Here is a 25,298-nt window from a genome sequence, read left to right on the forward strand (position 1 = left end):
TGCTGAAACCGAAGCAGGGTTGGCAAGGGTTTGGGAACTGAATGCCGTGCTGCAGAGCCAGGCGGGTGGAGGGATTAGAAAGGGAGGGAAGACACGGGAGGAGATGGCGGGTCCACATGTACTCAGCGAAGGCTGACCCCACCGAGGGGGCTGCTCCAGCAGACAGGGACTCCCCCTAGCTTCAAACAAGCAACTCCTGATCTCTGAGGTTTCTAAGTGATCATACGTGCATTCCTCTCACACTCCTGCTCATCCCGTGCAGAGGAAATGTTTCGAAACACTAGATGTAATTTTAACTCAATAATTTACACTGGGCCCACCTTGTCAAGCTCCCTCCAGCAAAAATGCAATGTTTGCCAAATTTATCTACAGGTACCTGTAACAACCCTGGACTTGCCTGTTTTCTTTTATTTTTAAAAACTTTACTGGCATTGATGGAGTGGGAGTTTTGGATGAGCAGATGCAAACTATGAGATACAGGATGGATAAACAACAAGGTCCTGCTATATAGCACAGGGAACTCTATTCAGTATCCTACAATAAACCGTAATGGAAAAGAATATGAAAAAGAATATATATGTGCATAACTGAATCACTTTACCGTCCAGCAGAAATGTACACAACGCTGTAAATCAACTTGACTTCAATAAATTAAAAAAGCCAAAAACTTCACTGGCACTGATCCTGAACGTGATGGAGTGATGATACAGAGACCTGAGTACATATTTGTTCGTGTACTAACCTATGCAACATTAACATGCCTTGTGGCCTTTCTGAACCTTAGTATCTTTAACTGTAAAGAGAACCCAGTCAATTCTTGATTAAGTGGGATAACTGAGAAGTAGGGTCACAAGTGGCCAAAGAAAATCATGAAGAAAACAAAATTAGTCACAACAGTACACTGACTGGTGGTCCTTTTGCTTTTTAAACTGAAACCTATTTGGATAATATAAAACTAGGGGTCAATCCACGCCGGAGGCAAGGGGAAAAAGGGGCTTTGGGGGTAACAAAAAGAGCAAAGAGACTCCTGGTTCCGTCTCCAGTATCTTCTATGGGGTCCCAGCGAAGGCCGCAGGGTAAGTACCCTCGGAGCTGAGATCTTGCCTTTTCTTATCTGCTTCCATATGCCTCCTACCTAGAACAGTGGATGCACAAAGGAGGTGCTCAAATATTTGCTGGACGAATAGGAGGAGGAAGAGAAGAAGGGAAGGAGGGAAGCCTTCCCTCCTGTCGGCCACATGGACCTGTGAAGGAACACAGTGGGCCACCCTCCTTGACTGCCTTTGTGAATGACGACGAATAGGCTGAATGCTTTAAATCTGAAAACTCTCTCGGGTCTCCCTCGGGGCCCAGCCGTCAAGAGCACCTGCTGTCTGTCTTGGCTTGGCCCAAGCTCACCGACACCAGGATGCTGCAGTCACTGTGCCACCTGGTGGTCATGCCTAGAAATCTCGTCTTCCTCCATAGAGGAGGGCAGTCCCCCCACCTGCACAGAGGGGGGAATGGGATGTCCGAACACACTTACCGATAAATACGCACTACTGTATATAAACTGGACAACTAATAAGGACCTACGGCAGAGCACAGGGAACTCTACTCAACACTCTGTAATGACCTATATGAGAAAATAATCTAAAAGAGAGTGGCTATGTGTATATGTGGAACTGACTCACTTTGCTGTACAGCAGAAACTATCACAACGTTGTACATCAACTATACTCCAATAAAAACTATTTTAAAAATGTAAAATAAAAATAATGTCTCTAAAAAAAACAACAACAACTGGGAGTGAGAGAGGTGAGGTGTGGGCCTGTTGAGTGTGGCTGGAGAGGTTGGAGTGTGGCCCAGAGTGGGAGCAGGACAGGGGACAGCGCCCGGCCTGGGGAGAGGGGGCTACGGGGAGGCGTGGTCACTGCTTTTTGCCTGGAGCCAATGGTACCTTAGGGAAAGGCAAGGCTAGGAGGAGACCAGGAGGTTATGAAGGGCCTGCACTTTAGGAAGCCGAGCAGGCGAGGGAAAGGCAGGCTTGTGATTACGGGGTCAAGGGGACCAGCTGTGAGCCCTTGGGTGAATGACTTACCATTTCCCAGCCTGGGTTTCCTCAGCTGAAAAGTGAGATAATTAAACCCTACAGGGTTGTTATGGGGAATAAGTGATGTGTGCAGAGCACATACCGCAATGACCAGCACACAGTAAGGGCTACGCTATCCATGTTAAGAAACAGCCAATCAGGCGAAGACCTTGAACGGCAGCTTATCTGACAGACGAGGCGGAGGCAGCAAAGGCTCCGAAGGGCAGGTGAGGACAGAGTGGAGGCCCAGCAGGAAGGCCACTTACAACACACAGGGCTTCGAGGAGGGACTCCTCCTTTACAGGATGGACGGAAGAGGCTGGCCTGCAGAGGGAACGTCCTTGAATAGGAGGAAAAACCAGGAAGACAGTGATTCACGCAGACAGTGGTCAAGGTAAGGACCACATCCTACTCCCTTTTGCGTGAGTGATACGCAGGCTTTTAGTAAACTCTTGGGAAGAACTATGGCAGGGGATGGAGGAACCGGGATGGATCACTGAGGTTGAGGAATGAGCCGAACCTGAGAAGTCCGAGGCTCCCAGCACGTATTGCTCTTTGGAGAAATGGCACCAGCTGGAGGGCGAGGGGTAGAAAAAGAGAGAGAGCCTTGCGTCACCACGTGCTGCTTGTTTTTACAACAGCAGAGGCCTGACGCGTTAAGGGCTGACGGGAAGGACCAGGTAGAGAAGGCAAGGCTGAGAGAAAAAGAACAACGGATGAGAAGGGATGGCACCCAGAACACAAGAATACACAGGAGGGGGCTTCCCTGGTGGCGCAGTGGTTGAGAGTCCGCCTGCCGACGCAGGGGACGCGGGTTCGTGCCCCGGTCCGGGAGGATCCCACGTGCCGCGGAGCGGCTGGGCCCGTGAGCCGTGGCCGCTGAGCCTGCATGTCCGGAGCCTGTGCTCTGCAACGGGAGAGGCCGCAACAGTGAGAGGCCCGCGGACCGCAAAAAAAAGAATACACAGGAGGACGGGGTGTGTGCAGACGCCAGACCGGGACACCCGGGTGCAGGCAGAGGAGAGAGGGGACAGAAACTAGGGCTGCTGCATGAAGGGGGGACCCCGGGGCACAGTCTGCAAGGAGGAGCGGGCGCCGGCCACGTGGGCAAAGGAGGTGAGAACGTGCCCGAGGACCAGCCAGCAGAGGACATGGCCTTTCAAAACATCCCAACGCAGGTTGTGTTGATGTTGTTTCTTAAGATTATGCTGGTCCTCCGTTTCCCCCGTGTGGTTCTGCCTCCGTGTGGACTTCTCAAGTCCTTTGCCACGGAAGAGCCCCAGGCAATGTCCATCAGTCCCAAACTGACCGATTCCTTTAGAACAGTGAGCAAAACCCGCCAACGTGAGCACGGGCACAAGAAACCAGGCTGCTGTGCCTGAGCAACTGCGGCAGTTTGGTGCTGGGGGGCGGGACCCGGGGAGGGAGGGACATTCCAGAGTCAGGGCTGGCAGTAGCCACGCTGTGTCACCAAGTCACGGAGGGGCAGGCCTGGGACTCCGCTGCCGCTTCAGGACGACTCTGCACTCACGTGCGGCCGCCTTTGAGTCACCTGGTCGTAGAGGCCAGCGGTTCAAGGGCCAGTGACACGTGGCAGAGCGTTATACAAACAGGAGGTATTCTTTGGAGGCACTGTAATTTCAGAGCATCTTGATTAGGACGTTTGAATGTTTCTAAGACTTTAGACTTCTAACTGACGTCCCCCCAGATAGTTAAATGGTGAAAGGTACCAAAAGAGGTGCCAATCTGAATCCTTATTTTTTTAGAAAAGGAATTGTCGGGTAATGTGAATAATTACTCCCTTAATTTATGTGTTTTGCAAATTCCGATTAATTCAGAGTTTGGCAGGCGAGTTTCTCCCCCCTCAGCTTAACATGAGCTTGTAGTATTAATACACAGCGATCTTTCATTTAAGCTGCAACATCCATGACCTAAAACAGAGGGGGAGAAAGAGAAAGAGAAGGAACACAGGTTCTGAACAGCCAGAGTGATTGTTCCACATGCGCGCACATCACACACTTCATAACGGAGGTGGGCGCTGTGCCTGCCCTCACTCAGGGCCAATCTCTCAGGCAAAACCACAGCAGGTTGGGTTGCTGAGATTTTTGGCCCCGGAAAGATTAGCAGCCTCAGGTGTCAAAGGCAAATTAATGATGGCGGCAAGAGGGGACTGCTAAGTGGGGAAAAGATATGAAAGATAAATACACACGAGAGAAATAAAAAAGCATGGACGGTGGTCATGGCCACACTGGGGAGGGCTAAGGAAATGCGCATTCCCACGGCGACTTCCAAAAGTCAAACTGGCCACGCGACTGCCGAGTAAAAGACGGCACTTATCATTTTCTCCACTCATTCATACCTAAGAATTTATCTGAAGAAAATAACCTGAGATGCACATAACGATTTACGCACAAGACCATGCATCACTGCATTACGTGAAGACTAGAAATAAACTACCTGGCCGACCACAGGGACGACTAAGTAAATATGGTGCTCATTCAAAAGGATGCTTTGAATTCAAAGGTGCTCATTCAAAGGAGTCCAGCTTCTGAGGAATATGTAGGAGTAACATAAAAGTACACGGGAAATAACCTTTATACAGTGTTAGGATACAAAACAAGGAAGATCCCAATTCAGTTTACAAAAGTATTCCACAGGTTGAAAGAAAAAAAATACCAGAAGGAAATACCTGTTAGTATTGAACCACATTTTTGACGATGTGAACGTCAATATTCCACCAGAAATAAGGGATCACACATCTAGATTTTCCACACATGTATCAATGTCATTCTTATTGCTTGTAGCACTTCATTCAAAACTTACTTCTTCCCCATTCCAGCTTCCCCACTTTTCTTTCTGGGAGACTTCAACGTGTTTGGAGGCAAAAAGCAGAACCTGACTCTTACACAAAATGAGGGGCCACAGAAGCACGTCGAGTAACCCAACAGGGATGCAATTAGCAAAATCCAGACTTGTGGGAAACTCTACAGGACAAAACCCAAACCAAACCGAACTGAAAAACCCACTTCTTTAACAAGGAAATTTTAAGAGGTGGGGGGGAAGGGAACAGGTAACCTGTAGGTCAAAATAGACTTGAGAGATATGTCAACTGATTATATAAACAGGCTTATTGGATTTGAATCATGCAAATGGTTAAAAAAAAAAAAAAAAAAAAACCTAAGAGACAACTGTGGAGATTTGAACACTAACTAGATATTTGACGATATGAAGGCATTATTGTTCTTTTGGGGTGTGACAGTTGTATTGTGATTATATCTTTAAAAAGCGTCTGTACATTTTGGAAATACATACCAAAAATATACAAGTGATAAGAAATAATTTTGAATTAAATTAGTGGGCAAGAGAAGGGGTGGGTGTGGGTAGGAGGACCTAGTCACTGAGGTGATAACTGCTGAAACTGATTATGGGTAGGTGAGGATGCATTCTACTGTTCTCTCCACTTTTGATTTTTCAGTAGTTTTTTTTTTTTTCTTGCGTTATGCGGGCCTCTCACTGTCGTGGCCTCTCCCATTTGCGGAGCACAGGCTCCGGACGCGCAGGCTCAGCGGCCATGGCTCACGGGCCCAGCCGCTCCGCGGCACGTGGGATCCTCCCGAAACGGGGCACGAACCCGCGTCTCCTGCATCGGCAGGCGGACTCTCAAGCACTGCGCCACCAGGGAAGCCCATTTTTCAGTAGTTTTGAAATACTCTATAATAAGAACTTTTACAAAAAAAATCTCTAAAGGCAGCACTAAACTTAACCTCCACAGTAAACCTATATGTGATATACTACAAACTCTGTGGGTGCTTAATAAAACCTGGCTGATGGTGACGAAGCCAGAAATGATTTACATGCAGTTTCCGACTCTCACAATTTCTGTGAAGGACGGAGTTCATGAGATCGTTTCTGAAATCCTGACACAGGGTCACAGGCCAACCAACCGTTCTACACACTCTACTGAAGCCAGGCAATTACTGCTCGGAGTTTGAGAGGATGTAAAAGTAACAGGAACAAATACCTTTATTAGTCATGGCCTTTCAACTATGTAAATTATTTTCCAGAAATAAATATTCTGGGAGAGGGTTTTCAACATTCAGGCGTTCAAGCAATCATTTAGCATACAATGACTGGGTCATTTTTAACTGTAATGAGGGTAGAGGACAAATCAGTCTAGCAAGATCTGAGAACTGTGTCGGGCCGGGAGGGGGCTGGACACAGTGGCCCAAAGGCGGCAGGCGCCCCACAGGGGAAGGGCCCTGAGTCACAGCACAGGGGAGCACCTGCCGGGCTTGGCGATGGGGTGTGTGTGTGTGGTGCGTGTGCACAGACATGCTCACGCACGTGGAAGCCCCAAGTGGCGAGGTCTGGGAAAGGAGGTGAAGGCACGAAGGTCTGCAGGAGAAAGGACGGCGGGATGGATGGAGGTGGCAGAGTCCAGCTTCCAACTGCTTGTTCTGGAGAATCTTGAACATCTCCACTGGCCGGAGAAAAAGAGCCAGTGGGGTGAACACATTTCCATGCTCAATGGGACAGGAAAAGAGATGGTGAGCCTTGGGCAGGAAAGCACAGCTGCTCAGCAGCCAAGAAAAGAGGGGATAAGGGGGCAGATGGGGTTGGTGGTCAGGGAACAGGCTGCTGACAGGCAAGCCCGATAGACTCAATCTTCTCAGTGAACCTGGGCAGAGTTACCTAATGTCTATTATAAATTCTAATTTGCTCTCTATTATACTATTAGCTATTAATAGGTTAGTATTAATTAGAACATAAAATAATAGATATTCCTATTCTGTCAAATATTACAGTAGGATATAAATAAAAGGAAAACATGAATCATGCAATAAATTAATACTTGTCTATTACTAGACCATTAGACTCTTAGAGGTCCTAGTTCTATTAGAGGAACTATTATCGCTGTTACCATTGTCAGGTAGAATTTCGCAGAACTGAGTCGACGGGGCTGATAGACAATGAGAACCGTTTGAGCACGTATCTGAACCAGGTCCTATGCTGAGTCTTTCCCGTGCATCCTCTCATTTACTACTTGTACTTGGCTACTCCTCTGAGCCTCCTTTTCTCCCTCCTGGAACTCGAGGAGCTCAGCACCCATCTACGGCCTTGTGATGAGCCTGGAAGGAGTGGCCAGGTGTGAGCGCGCTGGCTGGAAGCGCGGAGGGAGCGTCTGGTAACGCCAGGTGATTGCTGCTGTTCCGAGTTCCCCACCTGGCTCTCCACGGGGCTCCCACAGAAGCTTCGAGGCTCCCTGGACCCCGTGATGAGATGGGAGCAGCACAGGGAGGCAGGTGGCGGGCGAGGCCCGCTGGGGAGGTGAGGGAGGCCTGGCTCGCGGTAGGGACAGGAGTCAAGCCGGGAGGGGCGGCCCCGAGGAGCGATGGGTGGGTGGGAAGCCGCGACCTGAGACTCCGCTTCGACTGTTTCAGCCCAGGAGCTGGCACCTCCCGAGGCTTCCTGCGCGCTCGCTGGGCAGAGGTGAGGGGCGATTTCATGACAAGCAAGACCCAGTTCCACGAATGGGCGACAAGGCCACCCGCCACTGCAAGTCCCAGCCAGCTGTGCGCCGGGGCCGGAAGCCGGTAGCGAGCAGAGTCCCAGCCACAGCCATGGTGATCCTACTCCCGGACCCGGGAGACGGTTGCGATGACACGCACGTTACCCTCGGAGAAATGCAACTTGGATGGGAACGTACGGCAGCGTTCAGTCCTTTACTGAGGTTAAGGGCACTGAAGTCTGGCATTCCGGGTGCAGCTGTGACCTGAGGGCGGCCTGGCGTGTGAGCTCCGCACAGAGGTCAAGTGACAACATCCGCTCAGAGATTCTCTCCGGGAAAACCCAGGGGGCGTCAGAACACGTCACCCCCGACGCGGGGCCCCGGGTGCGAGCGCAGCCACGGGAGGCGCAGGTGAGTTGCGTGTCTCCGTGACTCGGGGAGCTGTGTGCGTGCGCACGTGCTCTTCCTCAGCGGGTGTCTGTGCGCCTCTCCGCACACCATCGCTACATGTGCACGCACGTGCATGCACGTGCGCCACGTGCCAGCTCCCTTTCGAATCTGTCTTTTGCTTTCCCAACTGGGGGCGTAGACACCTCTCTCCCGCTCCGGGTGCCTCTGTGGGTGTCCAGCTCCTCCTGTGTATGAGGGTGAGTCTCCCTTCACATCCTGGTGTGAGTGTAACTCTGCCACCTGCTGCCTGTGTGCGTGTCTCCCTTTCATCCCCCCAAGGTGAGCAACCCACTCCTTCCTGAACTGTCTACTGACCCCCCTTTCTGGGTGTCTCTCTCCCCCACCTTCTACCTTCTGGATGCGTGTCACTGCATCACCAGTCTCCCCCCAGCCCACCCCGTGGGAGCACGGATCTCTCCCTGCTGTGCGTCTGTCCCCTCCCTGGGCCTGAGCTGCTGTGCTCTCTACTCCCTCCGTCTCTGCAGAAGTACAAACGATAATTTATAGACAGAGAGATACAGCAGCCCCGGTGTACGCATCTCCCCTCGACCCTTGTGGCTGTGTGTGTGTGCCTCTACTCTGGGATTCTGGGTCTCCCCCAGTTCCGGGTGGGTGTGCCTCCTCCCCCCAGTCTATCGTCTGTCCTTCTCGGGGGTATGTGCACTTGTCTCTGCAGACCCACTACAAAGCTGGCCTGCTGGTGGCAGACAGGGGGTCTGTGTATCCGCGCCGGAAGGGCCCAGGCGCGGGGTGGGGGGCACCTGGCTCGGAGTCTGGCACGGTACCTGGCCTGTCAATCTGCTGACTCAGGAGGAGACGGGGCCAAGTGTCTTGCACACGGGCGTGGACGTGGAGGTGTCCCAGGAGCGGACGCTGGTGCAGAGAAGTGGGCACGCACGGAGGAGAGGTGGCCCAGGGGAGCCCGGGGCCCCTGGAAATGCCAGCGACTTGGGCCGGGCGGCGAAGAGGGGGCACCGTGCAAGCTGCCGGAGGAGCGGGGAGGGGAGCACGACGCGCCTCCTGCTGCAGGAGGGCCGAGGGGGGACAAAAAGGAAAAGTGCCACTGGCTGTGGTACCTGGGGGCTACTGATGGATGCTCCCTCCAAACACAGCCTCCAGTGGGCGGGGCAGGGCAGCTCAAGGAGGAAGCGCTGAAGGGAACGGAGACTCTTCCAGAGAGCCTGGCAGCGACGGAAGGACGACGCAGGAGGGGCTGTGAGACGGCAGGGCGCTTCTAGGATATTCTGTTTCTGCCTGGGGAGGAAGGGTTGAACGCACCGTGTAGGTGGAAACGCCAGGATGGGAGAGGCGGGGACAGGAACCAGGCGCGGGGCCCAGCCCCCCGCTAGGCCGGCCGAAGGCCACCAGTTCAGAGCCGGAGTTAACGAGGCCCCGGGCGGGGAGCTCCTCTGTGACCTGGGGAGACGGCTGAGGGGAGCCCAGGAGAACGTTAGGTGCCGGGAATCGGTGATGAGAGGGCTGAGTGAAGGGATAAGCACGGAGGCCCAGCGAAGATGGCTTCGCATCACCACAGATCCGGCTCTGACCCTCAGGGGTCGATCTCTCAACAGCGGAGATCTGGTCCACCCTGACCCCAGCTTCCCTTTCCACCTCATCTACCAGCGTTCTTTTCACTCACGACACGCTGGGCCCCCGTCACAGGGGAGCGCCCAGCATGCGCTGCAGGCCGGCACCCTCATCGTCCCCTCGTTCTTGGTTGTCCTCCCCCACAGGCAACCCGACTCCCTGCGCCAGGACCACGTCTGTGCCAACTGAATCCTCCCACTGGCGGTAACTACTCCTTCCGCTACGTGTCCCCTTCGTTTTGTGTCTCTACGACAGAAGTACTAAGCCTACAACAGAAGTTCCAAGTCAACGTGGAAAGGATGGTTTCCTGACCAGGGGCCTGAAAGAATGGTAGGGCCGTTCACAAAAGGACTCAAGTCTGAGTTGCCAGTAGTAGGGATGCTGAGTTTGAGACGCCATTCGTCCATGCCTGGTGGTTATGTCCAAGAGGCCCCTGAAAATCAAGGTCTGGAACTTGCTAGTGACAATGGGCTTAGTGAGAGAGACCTGAGTCACCCTCCCAGCAGTGGACCACCACTTCAAGCCTGGATTATACTAACGTTTTTGTAACGCTAGTCTCACACCCATGGCCTCGATTCATTCTGGATTCTGAATCGACTTAGTTTTCTGAACACCCTCCCCTGCTCAAAAAGCTGCAGTGCCTTCTAAGGCACAGAGCGCAGATGCCTCAGGCTGGCAGGCAAGGTGGCTCTCAGTCAGGCCTCAGCACACCTTTCCAGTCCCACGTTGTGCTGCCCCCTAACAAACCATCCTCTGCAGTCGGACTGGTCCTCTTGGAGACTGCTGACAACAAGCACACTTCTGCCTCCTAACCCCTGCTGAGACCACTCACTTCACTGGCATGTCTGCCCTCCTTCCTGCCTATTCTTGACTCACACCTTGTTCAAAGCCTACCTCAAGTGCCACCTCTCCCCCTCCCTTGAAGACCTGCAATTTTTACTGTCAATATTTTCAGTTGTCATGATATAGAATTACATTATTTATTGAACGGAAACTATTCAAAAATGCAAAAAGAGAGGCTCATTCTGAAATCAGAAGGCTTTGCTGTAAATGTGTTTGAAAGCAAAAATTAGTAAAACTGTACCTATTTAAGATCATCAAAAAAGAAAGTTTAGGGACTTCCCTGGTGGTCCAGTGGTTAACACTCCGCACCTCCAATGCAGGGGCCGCAAGTTCGATCCCTGGTCAGGGAACTAAGATCCCACGTGCCGGGTAGCGCAGCCAAAAAGAAAATAAACAAATAAAACAAATAAATAAAAGATAGTCTACTATGTTTTTTAAAAAAAAGGAAGCTTAGGTTTATATCTTTAAAAATCTCCTTAACTTAGTAAATTCATAAAAACTATCCCCCTTATCTGTAACTTTTAAAAATTAAGTGGACATGCAAGCACTTTCTAACTTGAGTTACTCAGTGTCAATTTTATGACTGAAATTTTTATTTTTACAACAACTCCATTTTTAAAATATTTAAATTTCAATATGGAGATAATTTAGGTTTACTCTAGCAAATTAATGTATTTAGTTTCTATGGCTTGTCCAGTCTAAAGACTTACTCATAAAAAGCAACAGAATTCCAGTTTCTGAAATCGTTACTGCTGCTTGCATACACATTATGCCTGCACTTCCTATCTCACAAGATTGCTGTAAAAATTAAGTGAGATAATATAGGTGAAAACAGAGATTGCTATCCAGCCGAAGTATTTTATGGCTGACGCACAGTATTAATACTCAAAATATTTGGGGTGATATAATTTAAAAGTCATGTTGGCTAATGATTTGGGGAATAATTTAACCAATCAAGTTTAGTTTCTTTTTCTTTTAAACAGAAACAGTCTCTTTTGTGCTCATTTTTGGTTTTGCTTTTACTAGGAAGAACTTTTAACTAAAACTTGGCTAAAAGAAAAGATCTTATAATATTTCTCATCTTTAAAGGATCAAACACTCTGCTTTCATATTTGATGAGTTTCAAGCTGTATTTAGAATACTAGTCCAATTCCGCCTTTAGTGAAGTGACAGATGAAACAGATAAAGGTATTTATCTGTAAAAATTCCCAAATTTTGTTTTTGGCAGTTGAACGCCATACTTCTGAACTGTGTAACCTTTAAAAATCTAGGTTTAGTACAGCATTAAACACAGAGCACAGTATACTAAAATATCTTTAAAATTTATTGTAATATGCATGCTTATTTTCCAGAAGTGGTTTTGGACGTTATCGCTTAATAATAATAATAAAAAAAAAAACCCCACAGAAAATTAGTGCAGACAGTACCGAGGCACTGCCATACACAGGGTGGCAGCACTGAGAGCAAAATACGTGCAAACAGCAGAACACTTGGAATGGCCAGCGCAGGCATACAAGTGTGCCTGAAATCTGATTATGAAAACACTTCTTAGACACACGGGTATTATGGTTTTAATTAAGAAATTCCTTTTAATTCTGGCAGAGGTATCATGCATTTTAGAAAAGCTTTAGTGAGTCAGCCTCTGAATGTGATCAATTGCATTTCTCTCAAAACAAACTGCTTTCTCCTCCTCTTCCTTCACTGGCTGATAAAAGGTGAAATGGGTATGATGAAATTTAAGCATCACAGCAGACCCAATGTTTAAGTAGAGCAACTGGATCTCTAGTATATTTTTTTGTTTTGGTTTCCCATTGAAACTAAAACAAAACCAAAACGAAAAACAGTTCATCAATTTCTCCTACCCCCTACCTACCCCTTGCCTCTGGCAACCACCAACCTGCTCTATGTATCTATAAACTTGGGGTTTTAAAAAAATTAATATATTTATTAGATTCCACATATGAGAGAGATCATGTGGTATACATCTTTCTCTGTCTGACTTATTTCACTCAGCATAATACCCTCGAGGTCCATCCAAGTTGGTGCAAATGGCGAGATTTCATTCTTTTTTATGGTTGAATAATATTCATATACATATGCACCACACACACACACACCCACCACATCTTCTTTATCCATTCATCCACTGACGGACACAAATTGTTTCCGTATCTTGGCTATCGTGAATAATGCTGCAATGAATATGCGGGTGCATATACCTTTTTGACTTAGTGTTTTTGTTTTCTTTGGATAAACACCCAGACGTAGAATTGTTGCATCATATGACATTTCTATTTTTAATTTTGTGAGGAACCTCCACACTGTTTTCCACAGTGGCTACACCAGTTCACGCCACCAAGGGTGCACAAGGGCTCCCTTTCTCCATATCCTCGCCAGCACCTGCTACTTCTCTTTTTTTTGAGAAGAGCCATTCTAACAGCTGTGAGGTGATAACTCATTGCAGTTTTGATTTGCATTTCCCTGACAATTAATGATGCTGAGCATCTTTTCATGAGCCTGTTGGCCATCTGTATGTCTTCTTGGGAAAAATGTCTTTTGCCCATTTTTAATTGGACTGTTTTTTTGCTTTTGAGTTGTATGACTTCTTTATATAGTTTGAATATTAGTCCCTTATCAGATATATGATGTGTACATGTTTTCTCCCATTCAGTAGGTTGTCTATTAGTTCTGTTGATGATTTCCTTTGGTGCATAAGATTTTAGTTTGATGTAATGCCACTTCTTGATTTTTGCTTTTGTTGCTTTTGCCTTTGGTGTCAGATTAAAATAATCATTGCCAAGACCCATGCCAAGGAGCTTACTGCCTATGTTTTCTTCTAGGAGTTTTATGATTTCAGGCCTTATGTTTAAGTCTTTAATCCATTTCGAGTTAATTTTTGTGTGTAGTGTAAAATAGTCATCCAAGTTCATCCTTTTGCAAGCGGCTATCCAATTTTCTCAACACGAGTTATTGGAGAGACTGTGCTTTCCCCACTGTGTATTCTTGGCTCCTCTGTCATGTATTAATTGACCATCAATGCGTGGGTTTATTTCTGGGCTCTCTGTTCTGTTTCATGGATCTATGTGTCTGTTTTTATTCCGATACCATACTGTTCTCTTACTATAGCTTTGTATAGTTTGAAATCAGGAAGTGTGAGGCCTCCAGCTTTGTTCTTCATTCTCAAGATTCCACTGGGTATTCCAGGTCTTTTATGGTGTCATATAAATTTTAAAACCGTTTGTTCTGTTTCTTGAGAAATGCCTTTGGAATTTTGAAAGGGATTGCAGTGAATCTGTAGGTTGCTTTATCATCTACAAATAAATATGGACATTTTAACGATATGGGATATCTTTCCATTTATTTGTGCCTTCTTCAATTTCTTTCATCAGTGTCTTAATAGTTTTCAGCACACAGGTCTTTCACCCCCTTGGTTAAATTTATTCCTAGGTATTTTCTTTAATGCAATTTTAAGTGGGATTGTTTTCTTAATTTCTCTTTCTGATAGTTGATTATTAGTATATAGAAATGCAATGTATAGATATTTTTTGTAATGATTTTGTATCCTGCAACTTTACTGAATTCATTTATTAGTTCTAATAGTTTTGGGGGGGAGTCTTTAGGGTTTTCTATATAAAGTTATCATGTCATCTGCAAGTAGTGACAATTTTATTTCTTCCTTGCCAATTGTCTTTTTCCTGCCTAACTGGCCTGGCAGGACTTCCAATACTATGTTGAATAAAAGTGGCGAGAGTGGGTATCCTTGTTTTTTCCTGATCATAGAGGAAAAGGTTTTCACCACTGAGTATGATGTTAGTGCTGAGCTTGTCATATGTGGTCATTATTATGTTCAGGTATATTTCCTCTATACCTGATTTGTTAAAAGTATTTTTTTTTTACCATAAATGAATATTGAATTTTGTTAAATGCCTTTTCTGTATCTATCGAGATGATCATATAATTTCTGTCCTTCATTTTGTTAACGTGATGTATCATACTGATTTGTGGATGTTGAACCATCCTTGCATCCCTGGGATAAATACCACTTAATCATGGCATGTGGTCCTTTTAAAGTATTATTGAATTCAGTTTGCTAATATTTTTTTGAGGATTTTTGCATCTATGTTCATCAAAGATATTGGTTGGCCTATAATTTTCTTTACTTATGGCATTCTTGTCTGGCTTTGGTATCAGGGTAATGCTGGCCTTGTAAAATGAGTTTGGAAGAGTTCCCTCCTCTTCTACTTTTTGGAAGAGTTTGAGAAGGACTGGAATTGCAGGCATACCTCAGAGATATTGCAGGACTGGTTCCAGACCACTGCAATACAGCAAATATTGCAAAAAGCAAGTCACATGATTTTTTTGTTGTTGTTTCCCCAGTGCATTTAAAAATTATGTTTACACTATACTGTAGTCTATTAAGGGTGCAATAGAATCGTGTCTTAATAAACAATGTGATTAAAGAATACTTTATGGCTAAACAATGCTAATCATCATCTGAGCCTTCAATGAGTTGTAATCTTTTTGCAATGGTAACATCAAAGATCACTAATGACGGATCACCATAACAAATATAATAATAATGAAAAAGTTTGAAATATTGTGGAAATTACCAAAATGTGACACAGAAGTGAATACTGTTGGAAAAATGACACCAATAGACTTGCTTGATGCAGGTTGCCACAAACCTTTAATTTGTAAGAAACACAATATCTGTAAAGCACAATAAAATGAGGCATGCCTGTAATTTTTCTTTGAATGCTTGGTAGAATTCACCAGTGAAGGTGTCTGGTTGATCCTGGACTTGTGATTGTTGGGAGGTTTTGATTACTGATTCAATCTCCTTACCAGTAATCCATCGGTTCAGATTTTCTACTTTGTCATGATTCAGTCTTGGTAGATTGTATGTTTCTAGACATTTGTCCATTTCTAGGTTGTCCATTTGTTGCTGTATAACTGTCTGTATAACAAAGTGAATCAGCTATACGTATACACATATCCCCCTATCCCCTCCCTCTTGCGTCTCCCTCCCACTCTCCCTATCCCGCCCATCTAAGTGGTCACAAAGCATGGAGCTGATCTCCCTGTGCTATGTGGCTGCTTCCCACTAGCTACCTATTTTACATTTGGTGGTGTATATATGTCCATGCCACTCTCTCACTTCGTCCCAGCTTACCCTTCCCCCTCCCCATGTCCTCAAGTCCATTCTCTCATAGTAGTCTCTTATGATGCTTCGTATTCCTGTGGTATTAGTTGTACCAACTCTTTCATTTCTTATTTTATTTATCTTAGTCCTCTTTTCTGGGCGGGGTGAGTCTAGCTAAAGGTTGTCAATTTTATTTATCTTTTCAAAGAACCAGCTCTTAGTTTCATTGATCTTTTCTATTATCTTTGTAGTCTCTATTTCATTTTTTCTGTAATCTTTGATGTTTCCTTCCTTTCTTTTTCTAGTTCCCTGAGCTCTTTTTCTAGTTCCTAAAATATCCCTAAAACTTAGGTTGCTTATTTGAACAAGAAGATATAACATCTGTAAATATTTACGTACCCAACATAGGAGCACCTAAATATATAAAGCAAATATTAATGGACCTAAAGGGAGAAATAGACAGCAATACAATAATAGAAGGGAACTTTAATACTCAACTTACATCAATGGACTGATCACCCAGACAGAAAATCAATAAGGAAACACTGGCCTTAAATGATATATTAGACCAGATAGAGTTAACAGGTATTTGCAGAACATTCCATCCAAAAGCAACAGAATACACATTCTTCTCAAGCACATATGAAACATTTTTCAAGACAGATCATACGTTAGGCCACAAAACAAGTTCCAATAAATTTAAGAGAACTGAAATTATATCAAGCATCTTTTCTGACCACAGTGGTATGAAACTAGAAGATAATTACATGAAGAAAACCAGAAAATTCACAGATATGTAGATTAAACAAAATGCTACTGAGTAACCAATGGGTCAAGGAAGAAATCAAGAGAAATTAAAAAACAAACAAACCTTGAGACAAATGAAAATGGAAAGGTAACATACTAAAATTGATGTGATGCAGCAAAAGCAGTTCTAAGAGGTAAGTTCATAGCGATAAATGCCTAACTCTAGAAGAAGAAAAGTTTCTATGTAGTATAGATTTAAAAAGATAACCTTGAGCTAGATTAAGAGTGCTTCAAGATAGGAACTTCTTTTAAGAGTAATATGATCTATGGAACAGGAATTCTCTTATTAAATAAATGCAGTTAAAGTTTTGAAATAACTGTCTTAATTAGGTTATAATGTCCAAAAAGAAAGGGTTTTAAGGAAAACAGTTACACTACTTAAAAAAAAAACAAAAAACAAAAATATACCTAAGAGTATTAAATGCTTTAATGATTAAAATATTCAAATACAATGAATATTCAATTGATGTAGATAAAAGCAATACTAAACCACTCATCTCCATTTTTCTTTGAAAAATAACTATAATAATTGAATATGTTATGATTTTTGAAGTAATTTTGCCCATGTATTTGAAAAGTACATTTTCATTAACTGTCAAAGGATAGATGTTTAGGAACTTCTATAAACTGCCAGATTTTATATGTGTTCACTTTTGTTTACAAACTTTGAGGCATACAAAAATAGATTCGGGTACAAAAACAACTTTCAACTAAAATTCCCTATATTTCAGCAGTACATCAAGTTATCCTGTTAAATACTTAAAACCTTCATTCTATGTCTAGTTAAGACGATTACTTGATAGTTTACTTTCATTTTGATTTGGGTAAACGATTATGATAATATATTTTACCCGTAATATATTTTAAGATGTGATGTATACCAAATTATTACTAAGGAATACCTGTCTTATACAATTTTCTTATAAGAAAGCTAAAGCAAATTACATTAGAAGCTAAACCTGATATGTGTACTTTACACAGGGCATAGTTAAATCAGTTATTTGTTTGCATGGCAGCAGCTCTGAGGATGCTCAAATTTTATGAAGCAGAAAAAGAAAAGCATAAAATATCACTAACTGTTGTTAGAGGTGTGCCTTACACTCATAGACATTTTGCTGGAAACATTTTAAACTATTCCAAATAAGAACTACTAGGGCTGCTTCCACCACTCTTGGTGTAATCAACATACCTATTTTATTATATATCTAATGCTATTTTAGTGCTGAAACACTGCATTTGAACAGCAATTTTCAAGTAAAATTCTATTAATATTAGAAGAGAAACATAATTGAAACTGAAATTTTACCCAATTAAATTACTTCAGACAATAACAAATTAGAAAAACACATGAAAAACATTTTCTCAGCTTTATTTAGAAAATAATTTTAGAAGTACAAGGGAAGCAAATTCATGTTTGAGAGGTAGCTTATAATCAGATATGATGATCATATTAATATTTATTTTTTAGGTTATAATAGATCTTACCCAAATATATAAAGTGACAACCCTCCCATAAACTGTAAATTTAGAGCAAATTTAGTTTTAAGGTAAAGGAGCTAATTTCTCTTCTTTGGAATGGAACAGTTATAGAAACTGTTTGGGAATTTGCACAAAGTAGCTTAAAAAAGGTAATGCTCTCTTATATAAAACAGTATTTTCATTTCATTGCCCAAATTTGATAAAAATAAAACCTATTACTATAACTCTTCTGGAGTATAATGAAAAGTGATGCGGGCTCTGTGTAATTCTAGCATTAAGACAATACAAGAAAATAAAATCAAGTTATTGAGAAAATCTAGCAGGCTAAAATTCAACTGGTGCTATTTTGAACCTGCACATTTGAACTACCTCAAGCTTTCAGGTTCAATTTCTTAAAATTCTTCTGATCAAGAACAAGTGAATCAACTTTTTGCTAAAGTATCTTCAAATGAAGAAAATTGACTAAAACATTTTTCTAATTTTGCCTATTAGACAAAGGGACTAAATTCCTCATTCTCTAATTTCTAGTTTAACAGTCTCCAAAAATGTATCTCAAAATTAAAGGCTCTAAGGTCAAACTATTGATTAAAAAGATAATTTTTTTAAAAGTCAAGTGGCAGCCCTTTAGTTGTAGCGTTTCATCTGAGAATTAACATTCCCATATTCAGAAACTAAAAGATAGGATATCATAAATAATCAATAAACACATGTGCAATTCCAATACTGGTTTGAGAAAATAATTCAAACATTTAATATCTGAAAGCCTAAAATGAGTCTCTCACTCTCAAAAAAAAGGTAGCGCTCGAGTCTGCAATGGCAGATCATCACAATCTGCAGAGACCCGTGAAGAAAAGATGCCTCCTCTACCCTCAAAGTATTTTCTGATATTGAAGGAAAAGCCCACTCCCGAACATAATACTGTAATAGGTTTAGATTCTCCTTCAGAAAATCAATTGCTAATTAGTAAATGGGAAGGAAAATTCCTTTAATTGTCAGCCTACACCTAAAAGCATTCCAGAAAGTAAGAAGTTTGTGAATGTTCTTATCTTTACCTTGTGAGAAGCTTTTTAAATGTTATTAAGTCTATAAGAAATGATTTAAATTGCCCTAAAAAAGTCCACAAAGTACACTGTTCTTACACTAAGGTTTTAAAATTTATTTCACTAACTTAACGGAAAGTTTTAAACTTTCTGATGAAGAATGAAGAAAATAATTTTCAACAGTTTCTAAGATTTTTCAGAACACTTCACTCAGGTACACATTTAAAATAATCTTTAATCTTTTTAAAAAATAACAAAAAATCGTTTTTCCTTATTTAAAAATAAAGAATTCCAAATAACCACTACATATTATTCTTAGAATTTAATTTAGTTTAATACAAGTCTAAAGATATGGAGGGAATACTTTGGGGGAATCTATTTTTAAAAGGTTATAAAACCAGCAATTTGTATTACAAATATTCTCTTATAGATTCCCCCAATTATCACTCTCATTTTGGGGGGGGGTAAATTTATTATTATTTGCTTTGTATTTAGTTATTCTTTATTCACAGAAGCCAAATTTTAAATTTACCATGATTATTATTTAATCTGATATTCTCATCCACTAGCTCTTCCCCATTAATTTTGGACATTTTAGTCCATACTTATGTTCTTGTAATACACTTTCATTATTGAAAACTCATTTTTTTTTAAGACATCAAAAAAGAACACTTTTGCTTTCTAACACATTCATATTTCTAGGTTTTCTATGTATTTAGATTAGGAAAAGTTTTCACTTAAAAAAAAATACAGGGAAACATTTCAAGCCAGTTGCTCCTCCTATTAAGCTAGGACATAACTGCCTGAATTCATTCATTCTGTGCAGGCATACCCATTTCTTAGGTGGCCATCTCAAATCCCCCCCGACACACACACACTGTGGTTAGTTTTAATACCATGACCCTGCAGTAACTCTGTTTACAAGACATCCAGGGACTTATAAACACTAACAATTTTAATGCAGTATCACATCACTTCACTTTTTAAAAATGAGATATTATTTGTTTTCTGAAATTGTGATTTTGTTTTCTGATAAGCATTAAAAAAAAAGAGCAAAAACCTTAACACTTTAACAACAACAAACACCAGTACATACACAAAATCAGAAAACAAAAATACCAAAGCACCTTTGGCAGTTCCTCAACACTCATACCCTTGTCAATACCACACTTGGTGGACAAGGTGGAGACAGGTGGGCACCCAGACTAGAATGCAAATGACTGGGCAGTAGGCCAAGTGATTTAAAAGTAAAAATCAAATCATGGCCCTGCAATCATTTCTGCCAGGCTTCCACACATGTATATTTCTCATAACTTCAAATGTGAAGTACACACCAACACTTTCATAAAATGTTATGGTCTCAAATTTTGCATTTAATTTCTCAAATTAAATTTAAAAATTAAATTTGCTAATGAGATATAAAAATTGCCCTGTATAAGTGAAAAGTAGTAACACAGTAGATGTCAGGTTCAGGCTTTTCAAAAAAAGAATTAGGGACTGAAATACATACAAAAGTAAAAATTAGTTGCCTCCAAAGTGGTCTTATTGTACAATGGGAAAGAATTCCCCTGCATGGATTCTAAAATCATAGTTAACTTTACTGTTCATCAATCCAATGTACCCTGCCCTCACATTTAACTTATTTGTAAATACCTTTCCAAGGCTACCTAAACAGTTACTAATTGGTTAAATATGCTGCCTACATTAATTCCTGTTAAAATTAAAGAAATCAAAGGTCCATTTTTGTTCTTTTGCAGTGTCTGATATATTTTTAAAGTATTTGATGTTTCAGATAAGGTGTTTATCAGGTTCTTAAAGCATTTAGAAAATGGCTCAAGGGACAATTTTTAGCCCTTTTACCTTTAACATATTCATTATATTGGACTGTGTTGAACAGATTCAGTTGTTCCTTCTTCTGAAACTCTTCCCTACTCAAATAACTTAAGAATCTAAGACATTATCAACATAAAGGGGACAATTTGTTATTTATTTCCTATACATTTGGAAACACATCAAAAAGAACAAGTATACCAGGGTGTGTAAGTATTCAGTAGAACTTTTTTCTTTTTTCTTGGGGGTGTGTGTGCGTGTGTGTAACAGGTAATTTTTTATATGTATTATTTTTCCAAAGAACAAGATTCTAAATAAAAAACATTAAAACATTCCTGGAAGGAACCAATATTTTGATTACACAGCTTAAGGGGCAAATGATTATCAAAACAAAACTTCAAAGATAGCTATAGATACATGTTTCAGTTCTCAGGCTTTTCAAATCTCAAAGACAGGAGCATTGTATTTCATTCAGCAAATAACAATTTAATACTTACAAAGGAAAATTTCCAGAATACCAAACCAAAATGTATACTGTGACAACCAGGATTATGTTAAAAACAAAGGAAAGAAAAAGAACACCTTTGTATGATATTAAAACAGAGAGTATCCTTAAAATTGGGAAACTATGTTGATAAAAACATATTCATTAATTTAGTTAGCTGTAAGATGTCTGTTTATTAAAATATTTAGGTTATAATAAATATGCAGGTATTGAATTTTATCAGAATTAGCCCACATTTATAAATCATCCTCCACAGCAGCTAAATACCTTATAGAATTTCGAATAGCAAAATTAGGCATATAAATTTCAAATAAGAATCTCAGCCTATGAGGTTTCTCTAATTCTAACTGAAATAAAGATTTTGAGTATACAATAACTTTAGCTTATTTCTGTACATTGGTGCAATTTAATGGTAGCTTCAGAAAAAAGATGTTCAACAGGTAGTATTTCTTAGGCATTAAAAAAGCTCAGTACAATCAATTCAAAGTAGCAATCATGCTATGCTCTATCTAAATAAGGCTCTCTGAGGAAGTACAGGTTTATACTTGTGTGCTCTGAGTGCATTTTCTGATTCAGAAAAGTAACTATTTGTGTAAAACCCAAACATGACGTAAGTTTCATACCAATCTTTGTGAGATAGAAAAAAAAATCACAGTACCAGCACTTTTATTTAGGTTGACAGTAAACTAATCATACCTCGAAGTGTCCAAACAACCTCAATAACTCAATGGTCTAATGTAACCGGAAGAAATACTTTTCCTTCACTTTTACAGAAACTGAATTTATTGATATTAGTATCTGGTTTGTGAAAGTGGCAACTATTCAAGATTTAAAAGTCTCACTTATTTTAAACACATAGCTGAATTCTGACCATTTATAGTCAATGTAACTGTCTTGAGCCAAAATAACAATGAAAATGTAAGATAAATTTCAAAGGTTTTATAAGTATTAATGGCATTCCGAAACCTCTGGAAAGATTATTGGGGGGGGGTGGGGAGTTTCTCTTCTCCACTGACAGTTTAATCACTTTCCAATCAATTTTGATTTAACAGTGGTTCATGGGATTAATTTTTTAATGAGTTCTTAGAAAGTTGCAATTGCTTCCAAAATCAGAAACCACACTACACCAATGTAATGCTGTCATGGAGATGTTTACAGAAAGGTGCAGATAAGAGCTCAGAGGTGAACACAGGTTAACATACACTAGACTTCAAAATAATAATTTGTTTGTACAGTATGGCAAGACAAAATATTCTGTATAAGAAGTCTAAAAATCCAGCCCTAATTTTAATCCATTTCTATAAATCATAAAAACAAGGGAAAGTAAGCATCTATTCCAGAAACTTCATATACCTGTGGAAAACAGAACACAAGTAAATTCTATTCGAGATTAACCTTAATCTCCAATAGAGGACAGCAAACAACCTACACATTTTAAATTTTGGAAATACTGTGAAAATCTAAGCCATTAGACTCAATAGTAGTTTATGATCAGTAAACATTTCCTGTTAAATAACACAAATAAATTCAACCTAAAAGATGCAAACTGGTAGGTCACAGGACTTTAAAACCTTTCCATTTCAAAGGCGCAGAGTTACAGCACATGTATAGGATGGGGTTTTAAAATGGGTATGCGTAAACTTTTCCATGGTGTTGGTGTATGTGCTTTTTTTCCCTTAAAGAAATGTCTCCTGCTTACAGTGTAAAAGAATCTCCACCACTCTGTCTGCAGTTTTCAACCAGAAGTCCTCAATGTACCTTAAGCCAAATTGAATATTAGGTATTTTACAGCTTTTACAAAATGGCTGTAAAATTCACATTATGAGCATACACAGCTCTTCGATCTCACTGCACAGAATTCATAGCTGTTCAATAATGCTATACCATTACACCACACACCTTAAACTATTCCCATTTTTCCACAATTCCTTCCAAAATCAGCTTCCAAAGCAAAGCAATGTAACATGCAAAGTTCCTGGGAGGGCTTGTTACACAAAAGAACAGCTTGGATACAAACTGATCTTCACAATATCCATCTTCTGTTGGGCTTGCTTATCCCTCCTTTCCCTCCATCACTGCTAAAGGTGGGTGCATTTGAGTAATGGAAAGAGGAGACTCTTCCATCACCACACGCTCCCAGAACCTCTGCTTCTGGTCCTCACGCAGGGATTCTGTGTAGGTGATGAAAATCATCAGAAAAGAGAAGCTGTCCCTTTAAAATGCCCTGCTCTGTCCCATATCCCACGTGGAACCAGCATCAGCAGCACTTTCCCATTAACTTCAATGTGATGCAAGAGGCACCATCCTTTTCTATACGTAAAACCAGAAAACCTCAGCTGAACATTCCTTCCTGAGGATGAGCACGTGAAGCAAACGTGTCAGGAAGGGATAAACCCAGCAACTGCCCACCCCACCCCAAAAGGTGCTCCAGTCTTGCACACCAGCCTCTGTGTGCAGCATCACCTCTCTACCCCTCCTCTGTAGAGCCTAGTTTGAAGAAACGAGGGAGCCACCAACAAAACCTGAAGCATAAATGCGACGAAAATGCCATCTAAAGCCGGAAAGGTTTATTCTTCCAATCACACATATTAACTCTATTAAGAAAATGGCATCACTTTTTTTTCCAACGGAGGGGGGGGGGAAACCCCGCAACGATCATTAAAAGAGAGTTATAAAATAGCAAATATAGTGTTTATCTTATCTCAGATCAGTCCACATTACCAATAAGTTTAGCAGTTTCTGCACTACCACCTCCCCCCCTCCCTCCCCCTCCTTCTCGAGCATCGGATTTTCACGTTTTCTCATTGTCGGTTGAGTTATAAAAGGCTTTTGCCCTTCGAAAGTTTTAAAAAATAAATAAATATTAACTCCTTGGTCCCTGCAAAGTCAAAATGGGCTTCAGGGGAAAGGCGGTTCATCCTTCTACCTTGAGCGAGAAAAGGGGGAGCATCCCGGATTTTTTGGGATTTTTTTGCGATTTTTAAAAAATTTTTATTTGGTTATATGCCTGAGTTCTCCCTCCATTTTGGTTGTTTATGATACTGACAACAAGCTGTCCCTGCTCTGTGCAGATCTCCTGCTTTCATTTACCACCCCTCCTCCCGCAGGCACACACCCCGGGCTCACACCTCCTCGTAGACCCCGCACCCCGACCCCGACTCGCCCACCTGAGGAAAGGGCAAAAACAAATCCGTTTCTCCAAAAAAGAAAAACCTCTTTTGAAAAAGGGGCAAAGTTCCCCCAAGTCACTCAAAGTGCCCCCCAAATATTGCCGACTGCGGGTTTCCGCCAGGCCCTTTGGGAAGCGACCTTCCCCCGGGATGTTTTGGTGGAAAATGCGGAGAGTTTACTCGTAAAACTGAATTTATATTAATTTTTCCCTTATTTTTCGGGTCTCTAATGTCTTCCGCTCTCGCTGCTGCCGCTGCCGCTGTCACAATATTCACAGCACCAGAGCGGAGGAGGAGGAGGAAAACTTTTCAAACTTTCCAGACCCTGAAGAAAGGGTTTTTTTTTTTCCCACCGACCTCACCTTCGGGTCTCCAGCCGCATCGCCCCCTGCCCTGTCAGCAGCGACTCCGGGAGTCCTCGCACCCCCGCTGAATGATTTTATTTTATTTTTTATTATTATTTTTCTCTCTGGGGTCCTGAGCAGGGGCTGAGAGTAGCACAAACTTTTCCTCCTCCTGCCGCCGCCGCGGCTCCTCTGCCCCCTCGGCGAGTCCCATAATTTAAATAACCCTGATATTTCTCCCGCTAAACGCCTCTCCGCCGCCCCGGACCCCGGGAGAACTCACCGCGGGGCTTTAACATCCTCCCTCCGGCCCGTCCGCCGCCTTTACACCGCCCGCGGAATTTCTAATAATTTTTTTCTCATATTTCGGGCTGGACGCGGCGGGCCTGGAAATTGTTTCCTTACGCCTCTTTCCAGCAGCCATTGTAGTGTATGCGCTGCCCCTGCAGCCCAACTTGCAGCTGCCGCCGCCGCCGCCGCCGCCGCCGCCGCCGCCGCCGACGTCGCGCCCACCGCTGCC

The 25,298-nt window shown here is 42.5% G+C and overlaps 1 protein-coding gene across 2 annotated transcripts in view; it reads right to left on the reverse strand.

Moving 5' to 3' along the window:
- The window catches only part of PLAG1 (PLAG1 zinc finger), a 46,128-nt gene extending 20,887 nt beyond the window's left edge, over positions 1-25,241 (reverse strand). For both annotated transcript variants that reach the window (XM_007464042.1, XM_007464040.1), the window contains exon 1: positions 25,062-25,241. The gene's annotated coding sequence lies outside the window, so the exon portion shown is untranslated. The remainder of the gene's footprint in view (positions 1-25,061) is intronic.
- Positions 25,242-25,298: the final 57 nt, after the last annotated feature.

The sequence above is a fragment of the Lipotes vexillifer genome, unplaced genomic scaffold, assembly GCF_000442215.2.
Source record: "Lipotes vexillifer unplaced genomic scaffold, Lipotes_vexillifer_v1.1 scaffold69, whole genome shotgun sequence".
NCBI classification, from domain to species: domain Eukaryota; kingdom Metazoa; phylum Chordata; class Mammalia; order Artiodactyla; family Lipotidae; genus Lipotes; species Lipotes vexillifer.